General features: G+C 44.4%; 1 pseudogene; it reads right to left on the minus strand.

The window, feature by feature from the left end:
- Nucleotides 1-3309: 3309 nt before the first annotated feature.
- LOC131906249 (phosphatidylinositol-glycan biosynthesis class X protein-like) lies at nucleotides 3310-4120 on the minus strand (annotated as a pseudogene).
- Between the last annotated feature and the right edge of the window lie 8110 nt (nucleotides 4121-12230).

Consider the following 12230-nt stretch of genomic DNA (forward strand, 5'->3'; position numbering starts at 1 on the left):
TTACCGAATACATGGCTGAAGGCCACGGAGTTACAGTAAAATGGGGAAACCTGCCACAGGCCTCAGACCCTAGCTGGTCGTTCCTGTACCTCACAGGCCCGATTTCCAGGCCTACGCCGCCTTAAAATCAAGTCTCATGAGAAAAACTGCCAAGGGAGAAGTTGCCATTTGCCCCGCAGAAACACACACATGGAGGGATATAAGATTAAGGTTCGGGGGTGGGGGGTGGGGGGTGGGGGTGGGGTTGGAGAGATGGCTCAGTGGTTAAGAGCACCGCCTGCTCTTCCAGAGGTCCTGAGTTCAATTCCCAGCAACCACATGGTGGCTCACAACCACTTGTAATGAGATCTGGTGCCTTCTTCTGGCCTGCAGGGACTCATGCAGGCAGAATACTGTATACATAATAAATAAATAAATAAATAAATAAATAAATCTTAAAAAAAAAAAAAGATTAAGGTTCGGGAGCTGGAGAGATGGCTCAGAGGTTAAGAGCACTGATTGCTCTTCCAGAGGTCCTGAGTTCAATTCCCAGCAACCACATGATGGCTCACAACCATCTGTAATGAGATCTGGCATACATGTAGCACAGAACACTGTATACATAATAAATAAATAAATCTTAAAAGCTTATCAGAATTCCATTGATTAATGTGAAGACTAGGAACTTTTGGAGTATTAATGCGACAGTAGACTAGTGAGAAAGAAATCTGAACCATGTTTCAGCCTTTTATGCACATTAAATCCCTTTTAAAAATAAATCACCATTGAAGGTTATTATGATCATGCAGGTCACTGGGCAAAAAAAAAACTGCCTTTCACTTCAGCTGCTGCCAAGACCCTGCTGTGTGTGACTGTGACAAACAGGACACTGGGGAATCAATTGCCTCACTTTGCTTAGACAAGGTAGGCTGGTCCCCTCACCAAGTTCCTACTCTACAGCAAAGTCTGTCAGATCTTCTGGGCCTGGCCGTGAAGACTGATGCTCTGCCCTGAGACCTCCGCTCCCAATGATCAAGGGGGACCCTGGGGTAGCTGTCTAGGTAGCCAGTAAGTCTCTGTCATTTTTAATAGATTTGGAAGCTGCTTGGTCCGCACTCTGCTTGCTCAGGTGAAATCGATCCTTCTCAGAACTCTGACGGTGTTTTGACAACCAGGCTAGTGATGGCTTTGTCAGTTTAAGGGCAACCAAGGCCGTTTCTAACATGAGCTTTGTGGACAGCTGAGTGTCCAGCACCATAGGACCCTGGGTCAAACACAACTGGTTGGAAAAGGGTTCCATCACCCTATTAAAAATCCCTGAGTCACTGGAATTACAGGCATGCATCACCATGCCCTGTTTATGCTGGAGATCAAACCCAGGGCTTCGTGCATGCTAAGCAAGCCTTTTATCAACTGAGCACAAACCAACCACTGCATTTTAATGTTTTATGAAACATTTAGTAGACTCCAAAATACCATTTTAATAGGTTTTAAAATTTTATTTATTGATTTATTTTTATGTGTATGGGTGTTTTGTCTGCATGTATGTCTGTATATCATATGCATGCCTGATTCCCCCAGAGTCCAGAAGAAGGCATCTGATCCCCTGGGACAGGAGTTACAGACAGTTGTTAGCTGCAATATGGGCACTGAGAACTGAATCCAAATCCTCTCCCAGGTCCTTTGGAAGAGCAGACAATGCTTAACTGCTGAGTCAGTCCTTAATCTCGTTTCTTTAAAAAACAAAAAACAAATAACCAACTATATAGAAAAGATGAAACAAAAGCCAGGAGAAATGCATATATTAACACAAGCTGTCTGAACTGTGTGAATGCTCTTCCTGCCAGGCAAGTGTCTCCTCTTGCTAGACTCAGGTGTCATGTAGCTTTTTCTAGAGTAGTGTGAACAAATATCTACTCCTCTTAGGTACAGCACTGACTGCAGACCAAGGGAACCTTTCTATGGAAGTCTAACTCAGTGACTTTACCGGGGTGCGTTTCAGCAGTGTGGGTGAGGGCTGACTTATAGGGACGTGGGTGAAGGGTTACTTATGGGAGCACGGATGACTCAAAGGCAGCAGCATCCCTGAAAAGCCCACCCCACCAGGCTGATGACTCACAAAGCTGCATCCCTGGAGCTCCCCGTATAACTTGTAGGCAGCTCAGCTAGCTGGAGAGTCTCTCCTTGTCTCGAGTTGTTACTGCTTATATAACCTTAGAGGGTGGAGGGGAGGTTTGAGACCTGTAAGTTTCAGGAACTTCTTGAGGTTTGTGAGTTTAGTTTACTTCCTGAGTCCTAGGGAGTCTTCCCCAGAAGGGAATGGTTCCGTTTGGAGGAAATAGCAAAATAACAGCCAGAGTTTTAACCTTTTCCTTCCCCTAGGAGGCTTTCCTGGGAACCTGCTAATTCTGAGAGGATCATTGAGTTCTGATAACAGAGGGAGGGACATGAATGTCTCTCTTTATTTGAGTGTCTCCTCTCCCTCCAAGGTAGCTACAATGTCCTTCAGATTTATGACCTTACTCTTAGCGAAACTGGAGTGCTTTGTTGTACTTGATGTGCAAACTACTGCAATAAATATCATCAGCAGAGGGGTTAGAGAGATGGCTCAGTGGTTCAGAGTCCTGGCTGCTTTTACAGAAGACCTGGATTTTGTTCCTAACCACCCACATGGCAGTTTACTACCACCTGTAATCCAGTTCCAAGGAATCTGATGCCCTCTTCTGGCTTCCTCAGACACCTGCACTCATATGGTACACATGCACACACTCAGGCACAGACTATATATATATATATATATATATATATATATATATATATATATATATATATATACATACACAGAATACAAGTGTGAGCCAACATTGGAAGACTTTCAGTGTCCCGTAATTCTCAGGGGTGAACAGAGACACAGCTCTATGCTGTCACCATCAGTTGTCCAAGACATTTCCTATTTTTCAGCAACCTCAAGTCAGGCCAAAGCAGGCCTATTTACTACATTTATTTATTTGTCTTTGAGACGAGGCTTGGCTCTAACTCCATATGTAGCAGAGGATAACCTTGAATTTTTGATCTTTCTGCCTCCAGTGATGGGGTTATAGTAATGTGCTTTGTCTGGCTGTCCTGGAGCTCACTCTGTAGACCAGGCTGGCCTTGAACTCACAGAGATCCATCTGCTTCTGCTCCCCAAGTGCTGGCACTAAGGGCATGCCTGGCTGAAAGTGCTGTCTGTATAAATATTTTGATTAACATAAAGTACTTTTTTCACTTTTTTTGAACAAACAAATAGGTCTTATTTATTGGGCTTGAAAGCATTTAAGTGTATAAAACTTACAGGGAAAGGGGGCCGTATTTGAAAACACACAAGGATCAAAGTAGAACACAGGACAGGATGAGCAGAGTCTTGGAATGGACCAGAGAGCTGTAGGTAGTCAGTCCCATCAGAACTTGTAGGGTCAGATTCTTAAGTGCTGACTTGGGCTTGTCCCACTGGCAGATACATACACTCTCCAAAGTGCAAGCAGCTGCTACTCAGGGCTGAGCCCAGTGTTTCAAAATTGGGAACCCTGGGTCACAGCACACTCATGGGTTGTTGAGCACAGTCAGGGTGTGTCCAAATTGCCCAGGTGGCCTGTGATAGCAATCGTACACAGGCAAAAAGGCTTGGGAACATCAACATGCTGTGCATTTGGTCAGGCATAAAGGAAGACTTCAGATTCCTTGGACAAATAGTGGGAGGTCTCTGTATGAAAACTTTCTGATACTGTCACTGCCTCTGACATGTTTCTCTCTCATAATGAAGCCAAATCAGATGGACCCACAGGATGCTGGGCTGCGGTGTAATGCTTAATCAGGAGTCAGCAAGTAAAGTCCTTTCTCCAAATTTCACGTTTACTAAAAGGTCTCTGTAAAAATATCTTTCAAATATTCAGAACAAAGGTCATTATGCCAGTGCTAAAGGGGGTGTCATTGAAGTCTGTGGCCAGCCTGCCAACAAACTGTTAATCCCACCAATCGAGAAATCGGGGCAAGCATACATCCTGACGTACCTCCAAGTCTATATCCAATCAGGGGCGAGAGTATATCCTGACGTATTTCCTGCCTCTGAACCTCCCTCCCACATCTGATCAAGTACCTCCATAAACAGTAGCCTCCAGCACTTCAGGAACATCTTTTTGTTTCATGCATCTCTAAGGCATAGCAATTAAAACTTAAAATGTAACCTTGGCTTTCACAAAACCCAGAGGAGCAGCCAGGTCACCAGAGAGGGGCAGGACTGACTACCTGCCAACATGGAAGGATAAAGTGTTGTGCCTGCGTCTTGGGACCCCCAAACAAGAGCATCACAGAGCCGATATCTGATGCAAAACACACAGGGGTTTATTGATTACAAGCAAGCCTGGGCTTGGTCCTTGTCCAACACTCCAACACAGCAGGTGGAGAACGGTCCTGAGCTCTCAGAATGAGGGGTTTTTAAAGGGAAAAAACCACAAGCAGGGTGGTACAAGCCTTTGTGTCTTGTGATTGGGTGAGGGTGTGTAACCTTTGAATTTACTGGTTGAGGGTTACAGTTATCATTTTTGGACAGGCCTGGATGGCTGGCTGGCCTAGCACATTCACATTGACCCATGCATGTAGCTCTAAGTTGGTGAGGGGTCCCAGACAGTAAACAACTGGCTGAACCTTGAACAGAGTACATGCAGAAAGGTAGTTACCGCAAGGACTATGTTTTTTGTTCATGGCCCTCCCAGAAGCTGCTTGCTCAAGTCTCAGGAAACTGAAATTGAAGCCTGATCTCTGAGAAAAGACTGAGCAGCCTGTTATGGCGTCTGCTTGGTCCTTTCAAAAGCACCTTTATGTCTCCTTGTCTCTTACCCTTGGCTATTGAAGAAAATAATACAATCTTATTTCTTTCTACAGTCTGTTTCAGGAGAAAATGTGTCTCAAGATCCTTGTAGCTGAAGGTGCAGGCCAACCTTGCATGCTTCTTCGGGACAAGCTGATGGAGCTCTCGTCCTAGGAATGGAGTATGTTCTAATATGGTGCCTGTGAGACCATATTCACTGAGAAGGCAAGCGTCTCCAACATCTCCTTTAAGATCCTGCTTCCTGGAGCTAGTGTGATGGCTCAGTAGTTCAAAAGACTCACTACTCTTTGAGAGGACAGGGGCTCAGATCATAGCATCTACACTGGGCGATTCACAAGTCCGCATCTCCAGCTCAAGAGTTCTGACACCCCACTTCTAGTCTCTGTACCCCCCCCCAACACACACACAACACACATGTAATAAAATAAATCAAGATTCTAGTCACCTACAATCAGTCAAGGTAGGCTTGGGGAAGCATTTATCTCTTCTCTTTGAAGTCCTGGAGTCCCTTACAGAGATAAGTGTCCAACGGGACTGTTTCTTCAGTCATCGTATTTTCAGTCTCCATCAGGTCAAGTAGAATAGACAAAGACTAAGATACAAAACTGTAACAGTTTTGGTCTGTGTCCTATAGATGATGAGGAATGAAGTCCCTACACTAGAGTACTGAACAAGCACGTTTATTAGAAACCACAGGGCTGTGGTGGCGCATGCCTTTAATCCCAGCAGTCAGGAGGTAGAGGCAGTTGGATCTCTGTGAGTTTGAGTGCAGCCTGGTCTACAGGGTGAGTTCCAAGTGGCAAAGCACTGTGTTCTTTTAAGTTGTCACATAACAAAGAAAACAAGAGTGAGGAAGAGTGGAAAGGGTGACGTCTTCCTGGTACACAAGGTGACTGAGTACTTCCTGGCGCTGGAATACTGTTATAAACCATTACAGTTATCTGAAGGGAGACTTTGGTCTACAGAGTCCTGCAAGCAGAGTGCTTTGACCCCCAGAGCATCTGCAGCTGAGATTGTTAGAGTTTCTTCAAATAGGGTCTTGCTGGGACTATCCCCTAAGTTCTCCTGTCCCTTGCCTTAAAATGACACCTAACAAAAGAGTTAGAGCAGCTGGAGAAATAGCTTAGTGGTCAAAAGCACTTGCTGCTCTTGCAGAGGACCCTAGCTCAGTTCCTAGCACCCACATGGGCAGCTTATAACTGCCTGTAACTCCAGCTCCAGGGATCCGATGTCCTCTTCTGGCCTCTGTGGGAACCTGCACATATGTGGCATTCACATACATAAATAAAAACAAGTATTTACTTACTTTTTAAAGATTTTTTTAATATTGTATATGTGTGTGTGTGTGTGTGTGTGTGTGTGTGTGTGTGTATGTGTGTGTGTGTAAGAGTTCTGTGCACATGAATGCTGGTGCCCACAGTTCAGAGATGTTAGGTTTCCCTGGAGTTGGAGCCACACGCTGTTGTGAGCTGTGTGATGGAGTGCTGGGAACTGAATTTGGGTCCAGCACAAGAGCAGTATGAACTCTTAACCACTGAACCATCATCTCTCCAGCCCCCAGACAAAAACAAACACTACAAAAAGAATTACTTTAATTCATAGTGCATCCAGACAGTAGGAATTCTCTCCCTCGTTCTTTGAGACAGGGTTTCTCTGTGTAGCCCTGGCTGTCCTGAAACTTCTTCTGTAGACCTGGCTGGCCCCAGAGATCCATCTGCCTCTGCTTCCCAAGTGGTGGGATTAAAGGCGTGCACCACCATACCTGGCCATTGCTACTTTTCATAAGCCCACAAACAGTAGCAGGAATCTCTCAACAATTTACTCAAATTCAAAGGTAAGCCAAGAATTTTTGCTTGTTTTTGTGAGAAAGGGTCTCAGATAGCTCAGGCTGACCTTGAACTCATTATGAGGCTGAGGTTGGTTTTGAACTCTTGTCCCTCCTGCCTCCACCTCCCAAGTGCTTGGGTAACGGGTGTGTACCACCACACCACAACCAAGAATCTTTTGGGGTGTTGCTCATTACAAAGGCAACACCCCCCAAAGATATTTAAGCCCCAGATAGCAGAAGTCACTCATCACATATTAGCTGTTACTCAAGATGAGTTCAAATGGTTCCACGCTCAGACATGAAGATAAAAAGTAAATCAGAATCTAAATGTAGTATGAGATCAGGGACATAAAAATTAACATTGGCATAGTAAGACTCTCTAGGCTACATACAACAAATAGAGCATGCTCAAGAGAAGCCCATGCTACCCAAAGGTGAGAGAGGCAGGTCCTGTGGAGATGAAGGCTATAAGGCTTGAGACATGTATTTTGTATGTGTCTCACATGCACATGTGGAGGTCAACTTTCAGGAGTTAGCTCACTCTTTCCACCATGTGGGTCCCAGAGGTGGAACTCAGGTGATCCATCAGGCATGCCGTAAGTGCCCGTAGCCACTGAACGGTGTTACCGGCTCCCTGTTTCTATTTCTTCTTCTTCAAAGAGTATTTCTTTTAATTTTGTTTTGTTTTGTTTGTTTTTTGTTTTTTCGAGACAGGGCTTCTCTGTGTAATAGCTCTAGCTGTCCTGGAACTCACTTTGTAGACCAGGCTGGCCTCGAACTCACAGAGATGCACAGATCTACCTGCCTCTGCCTCCCAAGTGCTGGGATCAAAGGCATGCGCCACCATGTCCAGCTTCTTTTAATGTTTTAAATGATGTATATGTGCATATGTGTGTATGTGGGTTTGTGCATTGAGTGCTGGTGCCCTCAGAGGCCGGAGGGATCGGATTTCTTGGAGCTGGAGTTACAGGTGGTGCTGAACACTAAACCGGGATCCTCTGCAAAAGCAGTCCTCAATCTTCACCAGTGAGCCACTGCTAAACCCGAGAATTGTGAAAGACCAGTTCCACAGTTTTTGAGCCAAATTTGAAACAAGCTTTAATTAAATACTGTCTAGGATGATGGGCTCTGGCCAGGACCATTTCAGGGTTCCCAGGATGGAAAGCCACATTTTGCCAAGGCTTATAAAACACACCCATAAGGCCACTGTATTTCATATCAGGTCTAATCAGGGGCAAGCATATACCCTGACGTACTTCCTACCCATGTACCCCCCATCCACATGTGATCAAGCACAGCCGGTGTAGATGGGTCAACGAAAACACAGAACAAACAGGAACTCATTCTTAACTGTCTTAACTGCAAACAGAACCCTTAACCTGCAAGGTATATTTTTTCTGTTTTGGTTCTAATTAACTGCCAAGGTGTATTGCTCTTATTTCCGGTTTGCTGCCACACCGCCTCTCCAGACTCCTCTGTCTCTACTTCTAACCATGTGTCCCTGGCTTAATCTTTGCCAGCGAGTGCCCTCTGAACTCAGATCCTCACCCGTACCAGAAAGACGATGTCAAAGCAGGTTATGTAGAAAGCACAGAAAATGAACTCTGCCGAACAAACCCACTTTCCCATTCCAGGACCAACAATGGTTCAGTGAATGGCTTAACCAAGCCTTCAAAATGAACTTTTCAATGTACCTTCGTCACAGATGAGCACCAAGAACATGAAACGAAGCTCTGTACTATGAGACTTTACCAGGAACTCTCACGTCATAAAACTGAACAGCTAAAGTACTGCACATACACAAGAACAGTCAAAATCCAAAAACCTCCTTCCTTTACCAATGAATAAATATGCATTTGTAGGCAACTGATATCCAAGGTCAGTGAATGAGGGGAAACTCCCAGCAGCTAAGAATCCCCCTGATTTCCAATCCAGAGTATCAGCCATGAGTCTGCCTCCTAATGATGTTCCAGGAGTATCAGCTCCATAAGTCTTTTTTTTTAAATTCTTTTTTTAAAGTGTGTGTGTGTGTGTGTGTGTGTGTGTGTGTGTGTGTGTGTGTGTGTGTGTGTGTGATGTTTGTGGTGTCCATGGAATCTAGAGGCGTTGGATCTCCTGGGGCTGTAGTTAAAGGCAGTTCAGCCACCTGTCATGGGTGCGAGAAAAGCAATGTATCTTTTAAGTACTGAACCATGTCTCCAATCCTGATCCATAGTCTTAAGCTTCTTAAAACAGACCAGGAAATAGCGATAAAGGGAAATCCATTTGTTTACAGTTTGACTAAAAGATGTTGAAGAAAGATTCCTGGTTTCTCTCTGCTGTTTCTGTGACAGGCTAACAATTTTTATACAGAAGATGAAATAAGCCGTCTGTGGAGGTGTACACCTTTAGTCAGAACACTTAGGAGGCAAAGGCAGGAGGATCCAAATCTGGTCCACACCCTTCCTTCCTGGCCAACCAGGGCTGCATTGAGAGATGCTTTGAAAAAAGAAACAGAAAGCTGAAACAAAAGCCAGGAAATATGTATGCATCGATTTAAGCTGTCAGAAGGATGTGAAATCTCTTCCAGTGAGGCACATCCCTCCTCCACCTGAACCCAGAAACCCCTCTCCCTTTCCTGTGCCCCAGCACTGGATTCCTGGGCAAATTAACTGAGGGAGGTGGTCCATTGTTTCAATAGTCTGATAGCTAAAGGATGTCTCTAGAAGATCTCTCTTGCCAAGCTGTTATAGGCTCAGCGTCTCCATGTTGCCCAGTGTAAGAAATAGATTGTTATGGTCCATTTTCTTTCTTTTTAAAAAATTTTTATTAATTTATTTATTTTTCTATTATCAGCTTGATACAGTATAAATTCTTATCCTAATAGTGAAATGTGTCGGGGCTGGAGAGATGTCTCAGAGGTTAAGAGCACTGACTGTACTTCCAGAGGTCCTGAGTTCAATTCCCACCAACCACATGGTGGCTCACAACTATCTATAATGAGAACTAGTGCCCTCTTCTGGTGTGCAGACATACATACAAACAGAACACTGTATACATAATAAATAAATAAATCTTTAAAAAAAATTAGTAAATGTTTCATTGGGGCTTGCCTAGTAATTGAGTAAAACCAAAGCTTATTATAAGCCACAATCATCCTAGGGTCCCCCCTGCTATATAGCCTCCCTGGTTCTGTGGGTTGCAGTCTGATTGTTCTTTGCTTTATATCTAGAATCCACTTATGATTGAGTACATACCATGTTTGTCCTTCTGGGTTTGGGTTACCTCACTCAGGATGATTTTTTCTAGTTCCATCCATTTGCCTGCAAATTTCATGCTGTCATTGTTTTTCTCTGCTGAGTAGTACTCCATTGTGTATATGTACCACATTTTCTTCATCCATTCTTCAGTTGACGGGCATCTAGGTTGTTTCCAGGTTCTGGCTATTACAAATAGTGCTGCTATGAACATAGTTGAGCATTTATCTTTGTGGTATGATTGAGCATTCCTTGGGTATATGCTCAAGAGTGGTATGGCTGGGTCTTGAGGTAGATTGATTCCCAATTTTCTGAGAAACTGCCATACTGATTTTCACAGTGGTTGTACAAGTTTGCATTCCCACCAACAGTGGAAGAGTGTTCCCTTTGCTCTGCATCCTCTCCAACATAGACTGTCATTAGTGTTTTTGATCATAGCCATTCTGACAGGTGTAAGGTGGTATCTCAGAGTCGTTTTGATTTGCATTTCTCTGATGATTAAGGATGTTGAGCATTTCTTTAAATGTCTTTCAGCCATTTGTGATTCTTCTTTTGAGAATCCTCTGTTTAGCTCTTTAGGTCATTTTTTAATTGGATTGTTCAGGTTTTGAACTCAAGAAACTAGACATCAAAATACTGAGCAATGGTCCATTTTCAATATGAAGCAGGCTTAGAGTACATTGGAGTTACAGAGGTGCAGCAGATGCTAGCCCCCTCCCTCCCTTAGCTGGGGGCTAGCATCTGCTTGTCCCAGAATTCTGAGAGCTAGTAAGTTACAGGTGGTCTTCTAAGTGCCGGAGCCCAGAATGGGATGGGAGTGTGGGGGGTGTTAATCCCAAATATGGGAGGAGAAAGACCATTGACCCGAATTATCATGGCCAAATTAATTAAAGCAAGCAATTAATTCAAGAAAGCCTTTTTATTTGTCCATATGGGTTGCCTCCCCACAAGTGCGGGTTGGAGAGGTCAGTATTGGATTTGAGGAAGACAAGGCTTTTCTAGCTCGGGGTAGGGGTTTCCAAATGGGGGATTTGGCAGGCAAAATAGGAGGGGTTATAGGAGCAGGACAGACAAGTTAGTCCTAATGACCTCTTGAAACAAAGACATGGTTGCAAGGTGGGCCTAACAGATAGTCAGAGTCAGAGCATGGTAGGAACAGGTGGCCAGATAACTGTGGCGGAATATTCCTGTACACTGTGTGAAGGTGTGTCGTTGTGATTGGTTTAATAAAGAGCTGACCGGTCAATAGCTAAGCAGGAGAGGTTAGGGTGGGACTTCTGGGGACAGAGAGAGAACCCTGGGGAGAAGAAGGTGGGGTCACCAGCCAGACACAGAGGAAGCAGCCTGAGCAGTACAGAGAGGTGAGGTAACTAGCCTTGTCACAGACTGTAGATTAAAATAAATGGGTTAACTTAAGTTCTAAGAGCTAGTGGGATAAGATAATTAAGCTAGGGGCTGGAGAGATGGCTCAGAGGTTAAGAGCACTGTTTGTTCTTCCAAAGGTCCTGAGTTCAATTCCCAGCAACCACATGGTGGCTCACAACCATCTGTAATGAGATCTGGCACCCTCTTCTGGCCTGCAGGGATATGTGCAGACAGAACACTGGATACATAATAAATAAATAAATCTTAAAAAAAAAAAGATAATTAAGCTAAAGGCGAGCTTTCCTACTTAATAAGAAGTCTCCATGTCGTTATTTGGGAGCTGGCTGTACAGAGAATGATTTGTGACATACAACCTTTTGAAACAAAGTGGGGTTGCCAGATGGTTATGAACAACTTTTTGAAACAAAGACACGATTGGCATTCCTAGGACAGGCAGTACAGAGCCATGTGGAGTTACAGTTACAGGTGGGGCACCGTCCAATCCTAGTTTAATCATAAACAGGAACGAACCCAGTTTGTCTGTACTGTAAGATGGCTTTCAAGTCTAAGATGGAGGGAGGCAGGCTGGTTCTTCAGGGGCAATCTCAAGCCCCAAGTTGTTCATTGGATGAGGCTTTGTGTTTTAGGCCAATGAGATGAGGCGCTGGGGATGTGGACGTCCCAGCCTGTAGAAGAGGACATGAATTTCTCCCCATCTGAGGACTTAAGACAGTGCCCTCTGTCAAATCATTACTCCAGCCATTTTTGCCTTTTCTCTACACCGGCATCCCTTTCTGCCAAACTGTTTCCAGGAGGGCATGACACACACCTTTAATCCCAGCACTTGTGAGGCAGAGGCAGGGCTATTCTATGACATTGAGACCAGCCTGACTGACACTTCCAGGCTGGTTAGGGATACATAGTAGAGAGGGCTTGTCTCAAAACCAAACCAAAC

This window comes from Peromyscus eremicus, chromosome 3 (assembly GCF_949786415.1).
Source record: "Peromyscus eremicus chromosome 3, PerEre_H2_v1, whole genome shotgun sequence".
Lineage (NCBI taxonomy): Eukaryota > Metazoa > Chordata > Mammalia > Rodentia > Cricetidae > Peromyscus > Peromyscus eremicus.